Here is a 15,045-nt window from a genome sequence, read left to right as displayed (position 1 = left end):
TCAAACTTCAAGTTGATTGTGTCAATGTGAGCACTAAGTTGAGCACCCAATTGAGTAACGGAGTCCACTTCATACTTTCCTCCTCTAGTAGCCTTGCGAGGTCTACTATATTGTGAATTATGGACCGCCATTTCCTCAATCTTGTTCCATGTTTGATTGTCATCAACTTCGGTGAACATTCCATTTGATCCCATATTGAGAATGTTTCTTGAATCTTCATATAAACCATTCCAAAATTGTTGTACCAAAAACCATTCGCTAAGTCCATGGTGAGGACATGAGCGATAAATACCTTTGAACCGCTCCCAAGCTTCATACAAAGATTCTTCATCCCTTTGCTTAAAACCCGTAATTTGAGCTCTTAGCATGTTGGTCTTTTCCGGTGGGTAGAATTTTTTGTAGAAAGCTAGAGCCAACTTCTTCCAAGAATCTATTCCAAGGGTGGCCTTATCAAGGCCCTTCAACCATTGCTTTGCGGTGCCGATTAAGGAAAAAGGAAATAAGACCCATCTAATTTGGTCTTGAGTCACGCCCGTTTGAGAGATAGCATCACAATAGTCGCAAAAGGTTTCCATATGAGAATGAGGGTCTTCACTTGGCATCCCCCCAAATTGGCTCCTCTCAACTAGTTGGATGAAGGCGGACTTGGCAATAAAATTTCCGGTGAGATGTTGCGGTGTAGGAGTACCATTTGGTAGATTCTCCTCGGTGGGTATAGAGTGTGACGAGAATTTAGGCATTGTAGGTGGATTTTGTGTGGTATTGTTTAATGGGTTCTCTTCTCCTTCTATTGCGAAAGGATTGACAAACTCACTAGTGGGTTGAACAACTTCACCAACACCTCTCAAATTCCTCCTAACAAGTCTCCTATTATTCGTCAAGGTTCTTTCGATTTCACGGTCAAAAGGTAACAAATCACCTTGTAACCTTCTAGACATGCAAAATATCAAACAACTAAAAAACAATTAGAACAAACCTTGAGGAGTTTTACTTCCCCAAGGTGAAGAAAGACACAACTAATAGCAATAAAAAGAAATCTTAAATCAATTAAACACCGTCCCCGGCAACGGCGCCATTTTTGATCGAGGCCATTTCGTGTTCACAATTAAGTAGATGTGGTCGTTGGTCAATGGTCGATACAAAACACAATTTATACTTCACAAACAACTCTACAATTAGTAAAGAGGCAAGTAAAGGTCGGATCCCAAGGGACGGGTATTGAAATGAGAATTCTATTGTAACTAGTAGTGTCTAGGGGTGTCACAAATTGGGTTGATGTAGAAGGTTACTAAACTAGAATAACAATGAAAATAAACTAGCAAGATGAATTAAAGTAAGGGGTGTAAACAATTGATTAAAGGCACTAGGGTGTCATGGGTTCATAGGGGAATCATGGGATATGATCATACAAACATGTTCTCAAATTATAAGCAAGCAATTATTGTTGTGATGGATTGAGTTGGGTTATATCTTACAATCCTAGGAAAGTTTGGGTCCCGGAGCCGAATCGATTAGATTGTACAACACCTACAAGTCGACTTAATCTTCCCTACTCAACAACATGCATGGTCTAATGAGACTCGAGTTGGGTTATGTCTTACAAGTCTCATTGAAAAGATAGGAGATGATAGTAAATGCAAGGATTCAAAGGCTTAACATTTCATCATATATAACATGTGCATGTATTAAGATCAAAACAAGCAAGCAAATAAGATATGAAAGCATATTAATTTAAGCATGAATCATTCCCCATGTTGGTTTCCCCTAATCACCCATTAAACCCTAGCTAAGAGACTACTCACTCATTATCATGTTGATCATGCTAGCAAGGTTGTCAATCATACTAACAATATGAAACATGATGAATAAATGAAAGTAATTAACAATAATTAAAAAGAGATTAAGAGATTATACCTACTAATGATTCCAAAATAATAATGCAAAGAATAATAGAAGAACTTGATGATTGATGGAAGGTTGTCAATCTCCCAATAAACCCAATAATCTTCTAATTACCCAAAATAAAGGAAGAACAAGAGAGAGATTAAAGAACTAAAACTTGGATTAAAACTTGATTAATACTTGATTACAATATTTGAGAGAGATTTGATTGATATTAACTACACTAGTTATTGATAAGAAGAACATATGCTCCTCTAATTAGACTAATGGGGTATTTATAGTGAAAATTAGGGAGGATGCATTAGGGTTAACTAAGGGCTAAACTAGTAATTACACTTTTTAAGTTGAGCAAGGAGGACCCGGTATTTTCTGAGAGAAGGGCTTCTCTTTTCGTAGCTTGAAGAATGAAATCCGTGCTGTGCAGGAATCCGGGCGGATTAGAGTCGGGACGGCCGGATTTGGGCGGTGCAATCCGAGCGGATTCAGGAGAGGGACGCTCGGATTGTTGTAGGGGAATCCGAGCGGATTCCAAGGAGGGACGCTCGGATTGTTGAGGCTGGACGGACGGATTGTCTGCAATCCGTTCGGATTGTTGGTCAGCGTCAATTCTTCTTCTTTTCTTCCCTTTTCTTCATAAATTCCTTGGGGATTTCCTTGGGGACGCAAGGATCCTTTCTCAACATTGTTCTTCTACTATGATATGTACAAAGGCCTTCTAGTCTTGTCTCTTCTTGATGCTTGGTCATTAAGTACAATCAATTTAGCCTCGTTTTGCCATGAAAATGCAAGATTCTTACTCCTTTCCTACCAAGGGATCAAAATCTCAAAGAATATGCAAAACAAAGAACTAAAGACAAGAAATAACCCAAATAGGCACTAAAAAGCATGGGAACAAGGCTAATTCGGGGGCTAAATATGCGCTAATTATGGTCACATCATAGGGCAGACAGGAATTGTCCAACCACGTTGGGTTTAAAACATTTCAAGGCCACTCGAGGAGTTATGACTACAAATGCGTGGCCACGCTCGGAATTAATCTATGGGAGATTTTTACGGTCAGGTAGTCACACTCCCGATCGAGAAAACCACTCACGATATGTTCATGTGCAAGTGCGACCTGAAAGACACCTTGCATTGAGTAGGAGATTGTTGTTAAAACGGACATGAGAATTGGTAACACACCCTTGTAGAGTACAAGGAGGATATTGTTGAGATAAGGAGTTATCCACAATTGTGTGTTATAATCATCGCACAACTTGTCTCGGACAAGTGGGAGATTGTTAGAGTTTTTGTCCTCCACAATAGTACATGATAATATTATTAAATCTCATTAAGGAATATGCATGGGATATTCATTGGCAATACTAGTCAGCTGATCAACGTAAATCGGTAATGGTTGGCCAACTAGGGTTTGACGTTACTGTCGTGAGACGGCGGTGTTCAGCTGATCCCTTTCGGTCACACCTAAAGGAACGAGCCCCAACACGAAAGCTAATTAATTATATGAGATATAGTTTAAATTAGTCCCTTGATTAAATTGACTAAGAGATAGTCGATTAAATTGATTTAGAGAGATTTCGAGTTGCGAACTGGAGGAGCGGCGGTTATTATTTAATTACGCGATAATTAAATAGTAAGTTTTATGAGACGGGTTTTAGTTAATTAATTGTTAATTCACTAAATTTGTATTAATTGATTAATGTGATTAATATTAGTACGTAAATAATATGTGTAGTGGTACACGTATATTTACGGAGTGATTTAGACGAAATTAATTGGAAGCATTTAAACATCAAACGATGTTTAAATAAAATTTACACGTATTTGTGTGACAAATATAAGAACCAAAATGGACCCGTAAATGGGACATTGGACCGTGTAAATGAAGTTAGTGGATGATCATAATCATTTCACTTTTACTTGTTTTTCTTCTATATGTTGTCATAACATCTTTGTGCATGTGACAAAAGATTGGACAATATTAAAAACAAGTTGACTCCTACACACTACCCTTCCACCCGCCACTTTCCCCAAATACTCTCCAAATTGTTGTTCATTTTTCTACCACTTCACTTGTACATTTTTGCATGTGAACAACATTTGTCTATCTCTGTAAAAATCATAAGCATCATTTTTACTATGATTGTTAGTAAAACAAAATAAATACTAAGAGTGTTAGTATTATTTACATAATATTCAAGGGTTATATGGTTAATTTCTAGTTAAAATTAATCATATGAGTTGGAGGTTTGTTCTTGGGTGCACCTTAAAGGAAATTGTTTTTCCTTAAACTTTCATTTTTATGCTTTTATATTTGCATGCATGTTACATAGATAATCAAAATGATAAATTATGAGATAATTTAATTTTTATTAGAGAGTCTAATATGGATCTATGATCTTTCAATCCCTTCGAGCCTCAACTCCACAAAATCAAGCTCCAGAGATTTGTTCATCAAAGCCTCTTATTTCCTAGCTCCACATTCTAAATATACAATCCAGTTTCACCTTGACCTAGGCACAGAGTCTTCAAATACTTTGCTACCTAGAACGGGACATACCCATATCATCCTTAGGGTCCACTTTCGAGTGCGCTCACACGACAAGGAAGACTGGCCAAGTCCTCACGCATCCCATAGCTCCCAAGTCAGCTAATCTTTAGTACCTGTCAAATATGCTCCCCATTATGGTTCATCACAAGTGTTCACGAATACACAGTCAACCACGAGATTGAGTAGGAATAAACCAACCAATAATAATAATCCAACCAAAATAGACATCCTTCAAATTCTTATCACTTCATTCGTACAACTCACTTACTTTACTGGCAGTAGCACAACCCCCTGAACACCGTTCTATGCTCAACTGGCAGTAGTACTTGCGTACCATGCTCACCTGGCAGTAGTAATTACTTACTATGCACAACTATCTCTGGCAGTAACGAATACTCGCTATGCACAACTGGTAATAACACTCTCCGTATTATGCATAACTGAATAATCAACTCTCCATACCAAATATAACCAACAACAAATACTTAATAACAATCCCGTCATACAGCTCAGCCAACATCTTAGCGAACACAAATATTCTATCCCAATAATAAATCACAATAACAACATTAATCTCATCAACCGTCACAATTAAATATTCATTCACTTAACAATAAAAATCGAGTTGAGTAGGAAATTCCTACCTAACAAGCAATTCCAATTAAGCAGCTCAAGCGATGCAAATAATTAAAGCAATCAGAACCCGACTATAATTTCTTCACAAATCGTCACCTAACATAAATATTATAATTTCCCATCAATTATTAATTACTACTTTCCATTATTATTTATAAATTATATTCATTATTCAAATTAATTATTTATTATTATTAAAGGTTTATGATACTTAAAAACCCGATTCAAATACAAACCCGAGTCACCCAAATCAAACCCGTCATAAAACACACCACAACACTCTCCTAATACACGATTTCAAAACCATATCCAACCACCCCCATAATGTAGATACCTCATTTCTACACCTTCCACCAACCACCCAGTGATAATTTGGTCGCATGTTTGGTACGCGGAATGATTTATGAAAGTCCGTAAGTTTATCATCAGGTGATAGATCAAACACTTGTGTCTATCCCTTGATTGTCATCTACGCACCGATACGGTCGTTTTGACAGTAATTAGAGTTCATTTGGAATCCGGGTCAAAAACCGCTTCATTTTCTAAGAAACTGTTTAAAATGCCGAGTCTGAATGTTCTAGATATTTATTCCTAAATTAAATTTTATAACTTTTGGTAAAATATATCCCATATATCATATTTTACGGAATAAAAAGTAGAGATCTACCGCAATTCCATAATAGAAACGCGAAAATCTTTCTTCCGCAAGAGGAAACCTCTAGGGAAATGACGCAGCAGGTGCTGCGCCTCTTCGAAGGACCACATCAGCTGCTGCGCCTCTTCTCTAGACCTCTTTGGCTGTTTACGGAATATTTCGGTGATTGCTTTCCAAAGTTTGTGTCATTCCAAAACTCTTCACATTTTTTGGTATAAATAGAGACCTTCGGTCTCCATATTTTTCACGCGAGTGTCCGCCCTTCTCTTCTCTCGTTGCGTTCTAGACCTTGCTCTAAGCTTTAGACGTCTACGTGCTTGATCAATTGACCACGTATGCTCAGATCATTCTGAGTACTAGTCACGTTGCATGATCGACCAATTTGACCACTACACATCAATCAATTAATCTAAAATCCTCCAACGAGGGTACTTTCAACATACATTCGAGTCGAGAAATATATAAATCACTAACGTTAACTTAGTCAATCTCGTTTCGTCAAACATGTAAGTCTGAGGTTGTAAATCCCATCTTTATTTATTGTATTTTATTTTTGCACCAATTAATGTAAGGTTTACGTCAAAAGTATATTCAAAACCGACTTAGAAAAACCTTTTTATAAAACTGTTTTTGCGTAACAACAGATACCAGACGTCGAGAAGAAACGCAGCAGCAGCTGCGCCTCTTCAAAGGGTCGCAGCAGCTGCTGTGCCTCTTCCAGAGGCTGCCTCTGCTCCTGCTCTTCTTCTTCTTCCTCGGGTTTTATGTTGTTTCATTCTTTTTGTCTTATTTTTCTTATTTTCTTTCGTTCTTCAGTACATAAACCATGTTTTAATAATTCCTTTTTGATAATAACATTTTATTTTCGACTTAAATCCCTTATAACTCGATATTTGCGGGTTTTCTTCATCAAATCAAACCCGGATTTTAGAAACTCGATTTGTGCATATCAAGTTTCTGGGATTCGTCTTTTGTACATAATTTCCTTTATTTATTTTCAGTTTATCAAATTCTGTTCGACTTTCAAGTTCGTTCCTTTTGTATTTCCGACATCATAAATAAATCTAACTCGTTCTAATTCGTTTTCATCCATGTTTATCGTTTTTATGATAGTTCCAGATGTAATTAACATGCTAAATCACTTTCACTTGAGTTTAATATCGATAATTGATCCTAAATACATCAACGAACATTAACGAATAGCGGTTCTGATTTCACGGCCAGAGCTCAACTCAAGAACAGACGCAGGAATAGCTGCGCCCCTGCCAAGGTGTGAGAGAATTGAGACGGATGAAAACTAAATAAATATAAGATTTTTGAACAATTATATTCTAAAACTTGGTTTTAGAGAGATGAGAGAAGTAAACGAGTTTTTTCTAAAAAATGTAACAATGAATATGTTGAGAATAAGAACAATTCTTATTCTTGTATGGAGGGGGAAAACCGGTGGGAGGAGAGTGGCATGGGAGCCAATGCATGTCCCTTTTCTTTTTAGAGTTGTTCTTTTCTAAATGTATTAAGGTGTAGTATAGGCTATCATAGTAATCATTGTGTTTTCCATAATTAAAAACAATTTAACCATTTCACCCTAATACCCTCTAAAAACCAGTGCCCCGTAGCTAATATGGAGTCCATTTTATTTTTGTCAATTGTCATTTTGTCATATAATATGTGACATGTAACATATAACATGTTATTAATAATATTAATGCATACTTAACAATTATATATCATTACATATATTAATTCAATTATATATAACAATTGACTAGTAATTCATAATCACAAGTATATAAAATGGGTCATGTTAATATAATCTACAACACATTATAATCATAATTAACTAATCACTCTTAATTTAATTGTTTCATAGACAAAATTTTACTAATATAACATTTTAATTACTAAATGAATCTTATTTAATCGAATTACAATAAGATTTATATTCTCACTCACATAAGAAAATTGTTCAATTTTAAGGAATTAATTAATCTGTATCAATATACAATTAATTAATTTATCTATTAAGGGAATCGTCCTTCAGGTGTGACCTTAAGGGATCAACTGATCACCACCGTCAAACGATAGTAATGTCAAACTCTAGTCAGCCAATCATTACCGATTAATGTTGATCAGTTGACGTATAAAAATGAATCATCCCTTCATGTATTCTTATCATGAGTTTTTATAATGTGATCGCACTATTGTTAAGGACACATACTCCAACAGTTCAGATGGTTGGTGTATTATTGGTGCATGAATTTGACAAGCTTCACATTTTGAACAATATTCCAAGCAATCATCCCTCAGTGTTGGCCAATAGTAGCCTGTTCTGAGTACTTTACTTGCCAGACTCTTTCCTCCTTTATGGTTGCCACAATGTCCATCGTGTATTTCTTGGAGTACTTGTTTAGCTTCATCAGGCTCTAAGCATCTCAAATATAGTCCAACCTGCGATCTCTTAAATAAAGTGTTATTGATAATAGAATAAGTTGAAGCTCTGATTCTAAAAGGCCTTGCTTCATGCATGCCCTGAGGTAATATTCCTTGGAGGAACCAATCATAATAAGGTTTGGTCCAAGAATTATTATCTTGATTGACAGGGTTGAGTTGTTCAGCTTTACTGATCACTGGCTCTAATAAGTGAACAACTGGCTCTAATAAGTGAACAATTGGCATTTTATCAAAAACCGCGGGAGTAAAATTTGAACCTAGGCTGGCCAAAGCATCAGCCTGGGTGTTCAGGTCTCTTGGTATTTGGTCTATATCAAATAAAGTAAATTTAGCGGTAAGGTTTTTCGCATATTCTAAATATGAAATCATTTTTGCATCCTTTACCGTATAAATTCCCTTTATTTAATTAGCAATTAAAAGTGAATCTGTTTTTACCTTTATGTTTTGAACACCTAGGTCTAAACATACCTTTAGGCCTGCTATCAGGGCTTCATATTCTGCTTCATTATTGGTAGCTTTTGTAATACCCGGTATTTTAATATGATATTATATTAGGCCGAGTTACCAGCTGGGTCGTGTCGTGTATTTGTGACTCGGGTAATTATGTGACTCGGGTTTTAATTAATCTAACTAGGCTAGGCCCGTATCGTCTTAATAGCACCTATCCTATATGTATAACCCATCTAACCAAACCCTAATCTCCCTATCACCATATTCTTTTTAACCATGAGAAAAGAGAGAAAAGAGAGAAGAGGGGACGTGTGTGAAGGGAGCCAGTGAGGAATCATGCGGGCGATTTCTCGCCTATTCTCATCCTATTTCGTAAGTAGACTATCATATTACCTCTTTATTCAATTATTAGCATAATTATAGTAGTATTGGGATAATTTTCGTAACCCTAGAATTGGGTTGGGGGTTTTTTATTATAAATTGTATGAGATAAATGAATGGAATAGTTACAGCAATTTACAGATTCGTTGGTCTGTGTTATTTGAGTGTTTTACCTGTCTTAAAGCCGTGGGATGCAAAAAGTTAAAGAAGAGACTCATGGTTATTCCAAGCCTAGTTTATGCCTGTGAAAATTGGTAGCATTTCACCGTGTAGTTTTTCCTGAAGAAATTATTTGTGAACGTCTATCTTAAAAGTCCGCAAATCAGTACAGGCGGAAAGATTACTTCTAAAACATAATTTAGATATTGAATTGGTGCTGGGTCATTTTCATATATTTAATTTAAAGAGTTTAGATGAGTTAGGCGTTGGTTTTACTTAAGAATCATTTGTCAAACTCGTTTTATGAATCAATACGTTTTATGCGACGGTTTCTGCCAGTTTTTGGAAATCAGTCTGAAAACCCTTGATAAGTTTGGAATTTGAGAAAAACACGTTATATATAAATTGTAGCTAAGACTCATGAGGTTCCAATTCAATTGGCCTTGCATCAATTCGAATTTTCTGGAATTAGTTATTCATTTTATACCGAGTCGCCATGAGCAGAAAATCGGAAAAGTCGTGTTTGTTCTTTAAATTGATATTCCTATTAAGTTATGATGAGTCTAGGTTATGTGCATGATTAATTGACTGAGTAGATGGTAATTATACATAATTATGTTATGTAGGTGATGGATAAGTGAAGGATCATAAGTGATTGCTTGTGTGTGCTTGGATTGCGAAAAGGTAGGGAAATACACTTGACTTATTATCGTTGATGTTGAATTGTGTTGACTTGTTTGTGTTTCGTATGACCAAACTGTGAACGTTGACTTGCTTCGTGGCTGTTGATTTACGTTATAATTCATATACTGGAAGGTGATTGACTGAATTGATCGTATTGAGTATGTTATCACAACATTTGGTAATCGGCATGATTTTATGATTGATCAGTTCAAAGATATATATATTGTGTTGCATTAATTTCTTTTGAGCATTCATATGCATTGGAGATGGAGGATGTTGTGGTGATGTGGTGTGGTGAAGATGATGTTGTGATAAGGCCCAGGCGGGTTCTGCAGGACTTGCCCTGGTGTCCTCAACAAGCGAGTGGCGGAGATCGGCTACGGTCGATATATAGTCTACCGGGGATCGGTATGGCTGGGTGTTCCGGGTTATGAGATATGAGTTGAGATGGAGGTGGAGGTGACGGAGGAGCATGCATATCATATTTTGTTGTTTCATTGTATTCCCTACTCAACCTCGTGGTTGACCCCCGTGTATTCGTGAACACCGTGACGATCCAAATATTGGGAGCAGGCTTGACGGGTTTATGAGATAGGATGGGAGCTTGATGGGCGTGAGACACTGGATCAGAAGACTTAGTAGCTAGATCATCATTTAGAAGACTTTCACTTTCATTTATGTTAGTTCCTTGTAATTTGATGTAAAAGAGGTTTTGTAATAATTAAGTTAAAGTAATTATATATTTTGCCTTGGAGTTTAATTTGTTATTCACTACCTCGGGAAACCGAGATGGTAACAGTCCGGTTTATTAGGGAATGTCTTGCTAAAGGCTCCTTCATAAATCGGGGTGTTACAAAGTGGTATCAGAGCGAACGATCCTCATGCCTAAACCAATGAACCCAATGAACGTAGGATGTGTCTAAATAAAATGAACCCCTGGGAATAAACTGTTAGGAGCTCACAGTGCGGTTAAGAAGGCGCCCTTAATACGTGCTCTTTTGCCCTCTCAGTTTTGAACCAGGTAACCCGAGAGAAAATTGAGTGAATGGGGTAGTTAGAAGGAAAACCTTGGATATAATCGAGTTGATGTATACCTTGAGACCCATATATTCTAACCATTCTGCAGGACAACGTCACGGTAAGTATTTTGTATGAATGATGACGTGATCATATGATGTTGTGGAGATGAGAAATAAATTTTCGTGTTCAGATTGATAATCAATGAAGTGTTGGATTGTGGTAATCGTGAGCGTGAAAATAATTGCGAATTGATGATATTTATCTGGATGGATGTGAATGACGTGTTGATAGTGCTATTATGTCTAGTGATATGCGGTTATGTGATCCCGAAGCCATGCTAGTATAGTATTGTGATAGTAATCAGAAACACTATTGAATTGCTTGTTTCTAGTCATAGCAATCGTGATTTAGATGTAAGGAGTAGATCGAGATGCGAAGGGATTCTATGGGATAGATGTTTACGTAAGTACAAAGTGTGAGATTTAAGTTGGGATGGGTTAGTATACATAGTATGTTGATAAGAGCTTGTAACATAGTAAAGAATGACCTAGTGCTGAAACTCGTTTTGTTTGATTTTACTCTTTAATTGACCTTACTGCCATTTCTTTTCTGTTTATTTCCTATGGATGAAATTTTATGAGAGATAGCCTCGTGAGTTATTGTTCATTTGGCGTTGGTTTCATGCTTATAGGATATATGGATTAGGAGTAATAAATATTTTAGTGAGCTGTGGTCAGGAAGTTCATGTGCAGTGATGTTTCGACCAATGATTTTGTAAAACTCCTCATTTAAATTGTATTAATAATTTTTGCATAATTCCAACTCCATCGTTCAAAAGATTCGCATATGTTTTCAAATTGATAAGCCACGAAAATTCTTGATGTCTCTGTATTAAATGGTAAGTTTTGCAAACTGACCCAAGTTTCCGACCAATTGCTGTCACATACTTGTTTGGACCAACTGAGTTGTAGAACCCTTTAAAAATTGAATTCTTGAGCTTTGGACCTCATTATTTTTCTCACGAATTATTAACTCTCTGTATGTTATAAAAATTAATATAACTCAAGTTTTCATTGAACGGTTATTTATTCGTGATTTTTTTGGAAGTTACAACGTGAATCATAACTTTTAAAATGTGAATGCTATGTTGAGTTTTCATGCAGTTGTTCGATTATTTCATGAGCCTTATTAATGTGAAATTATAGTGTCCTTATATGATGATAGTAGCACACATATTCATTGGTTATGTATCTTAACTAGTGATAAAAAAAAATTAAAGTTTAGTTTATAACATTGTTGGCATGATAGTATGAGTGAAATTGAATAGTTTAATTTGATTCTTAATCGAGGGTGAAATATTTTATACGAGTCCAGTTGTTTTCATATTTTATGCTTGGCATGTTATAATATCTCTGGTGTGTTCATCATATTTGTATAGTGGTCGGATATATATAAATATAAAACTATATTGTCATATCTTGGTAAAGTTGGTGGCGTTAAATGTTAACTTGATTGTTCTAATATACTCGCATGAATATTTATAATAATTATGTTCAAATGTTTACACATGGATGGTAGTAATGAGTATGTCTAAATGTTCACACATGTAGGATGTCATCTGAGTTCTAATGTCTTTTATGTGAGTCTGTGTGCCTATAGTTATACTTATTACTTTCATTGCATTAATTTATTTCAGTTGAACCTAAACTTATGATATGATAATAAAATAGTGTTGTTGCTCCTTATTGGATATGTTCATAGTTGTATTGTCATGAAATGCTAAGGTGATTGTTGCGATTGTCACGATATTTAAAATATAGTTTGATATAGTTACGATATAGTTACGATATTTGAAATATATTCTCGAACCGTCGCTATGAATTATAATGAGATAACCCTTTGATGATTCACATGTTATGCGCATGTTTAAATGATAGTCGTTATAGTTACGTTTAATTAGCCGCGAGTTGCCTATTTGTTCAAACCGTGCAAACCAGAGAACTTGTTCACCTTGCTAATCTTTTGTCATAGATAATGTTTTACAAGTTATATGATGGTATATGTACATGTTTAAGTTGTTTATGCGATATCTTTTATTTTGCTGAAAATGAATTATACTGAGTTGATGGATACAATTGAATGGTATGGTTGCTAAATGTTAAACATATGTGTGATATGGAAGTAATTTTGTTGTTATTGTGAATCATATAACCATTAATAATCAATTGTAATTTCAGTTGTTTGACTTCTACATTATTAAGTTAATTACTCATGACGCACAGTCGATGGTTCCGTAAGGAGTTTAACAGGGAATTTTATAATGTGCCTCCGATCTAAACTAATAATCTTCTTATATTGACTATATGGTTAGACTCTTGTCTAGTTCTTATGACGTGATAAATCGTTTTAAAATTTAACATGTGATTGAGTTGGTACTTATACTTTTGTGTGACCATGCAACCCGTGATAAATAGATCTGTAATAAAGAGGTAAAATTTTGATTGAACACAGTTAATTTGTAGTTACTTGCTTTACATCATGGTACGAATCGTATGCTTTGCTAAGACGTCACCAGGGAATGTGTACTATCTAAAAGGTCCCCGATTAAATGCTGTAGTCGTGTTAGCCGTGAATATAACTGAGTAAAGAAGTGCAACTAAAATCCTGATGTTGAGGTAATAGTCGTTCATTAGTAAAGATAGGACTGAAATGAATAAGATGAACCTGTAAATTACGAAATATGAGTCGACATCTAAGCTTGTATTGTTTGAAGGAATTGAGTTAAGTTTATCTGATTTTGAGTCAAATGGATTCTATGGACGGCTCTGTTATAAGATTTATGTTAAGAAAGTTATTCACCGTCCAAAGATGAAAATAAAAGTTTTGAAAATGAAGTTAAATTTTGTCGTGTGAGTATAAATTGAATGAGATTTCCAAAAAGTGTCCGGTTGTATGGTTTCATGATATTTGCTAGTCTGGGGGAATGAAGCTAGAACGGAGTCACAAATAGTGGGTTAATTTAATCATGTTGTTCGTTCATGTAGTGAATTAGTGGGTTGTGGTTAGTTACGAATGTCAAAACGGGAAATGTAATGTGGTGATTTAAGTGAGTTGTGTGTTAACATGGTATGTTGATATTAGCATGATATGTAATGAATATTTGTAAAATTGGTGTAGTTAAATACATTTAATCTTTTATGTCATGGTGTTGGGTGCAGTTTAAATATATTTAACACCAAGAATGAAATTTTATGTATGATAGTATTGTATGTTAACTTTCCAATATCGCTGTTTACTCGCTTGAGTGACTCGACCAATAAGCTTGTAAAATTTGCCAATCAATGTGCATTCGTCATTCGTCATTCGACCAATATTTCTTGGAAAATATGCTATTTGACATGAACCATATGTGAGCACCTAAGCATCTTCATCTTTGTAACCTGAGTAGTAATGTATAAATTAGATTGACAAGCAGATCCTGTGAATGTTATTGCATGTATTGATTGATATGAAGAGTGTTTAGATTAATACTTTGAAATGTCTTAAGTTATTCAACATGGCTTTTGCTCCCGATCCGTGGCGATGTCTTTAAAGCAAGAAAAGAATCGTAGCTTCCTTGAGAGAGCTTGTATATTGATTGTCTTTAGTAGGGATTAGTTAACTTGAACGTGAGTTGTGAATCTTTTATCCTCTTTCATTGTTAGCGTAGTTTGAGAACTTTTGTTATAATAATGAAGGTTACGGGGACGTAACCATGTTTAAGGAGGGTAGGATTGTAAAATCTTTATACTTTCATGTGTGATTTCTCAGTTTGGCTATATTGGTTAGGCGTTGTGTGGGTTATGTTGGAGTGTTACATGATGTGTTTTTATTTATGGTTAAACTTCCGGGACGAAGTTTATTTTAAGGAGGGTGGAATGTAATACTGCGTTTAATATTCAATTTGGTGGGTGCCTTACATACTTTTGTATATGCGTTTCATAATTCGTTTGCGTTGGTTGGTAGAGAGGGTAAACTTCGGGACGAAGTTTCTTTTAAGGAGGGTAGACTGTAATACCCGGTATTTTAATATGATATTATATTAGGCCGAGTTACCAGCTGGGTCGTGTCGTGTATTTGTGACTCGGGTAATTATGTGACTCGGGTTTTAATT

At 35.5% G+C, this 15,045-nt stretch overlaps 1 non-coding gene across 1 annotated transcript; it reads left to right on the top strand.

Moving 5' to 3' along the window:
- Positions 1-261: 261 nt before the first annotated feature.
- Positions 262-368, top strand: LOC141616351 (small nucleolar RNA R71). Its single transcript, XR_012530704.1, has one exon. It is a non-coding gene; the product is annotated as a small nucleolar RNA R71 (small nucleolar RNA).
- The last annotated feature ends 14,677 nt before the right edge of the window (positions 369-15,045 follow it).

The sequence above is a fragment of the Silene latifolia genome, chromosome 11 (genome assembly GCF_048544455.1).
Source record: "Silene latifolia isolate original U9 population chromosome 11, ASM4854445v1, whole genome shotgun sequence".
In the NCBI taxonomy this organism is placed as follows: Eukaryota; Viridiplantae; Streptophyta; class Magnoliopsida; order Caryophyllales; family Caryophyllaceae; genus Silene; species Silene latifolia.
The sequence above is the reverse complement of the archived record's forward strand: the minus strand, read 5'-3'. Positions and strand labels throughout refer to the sequence as shown.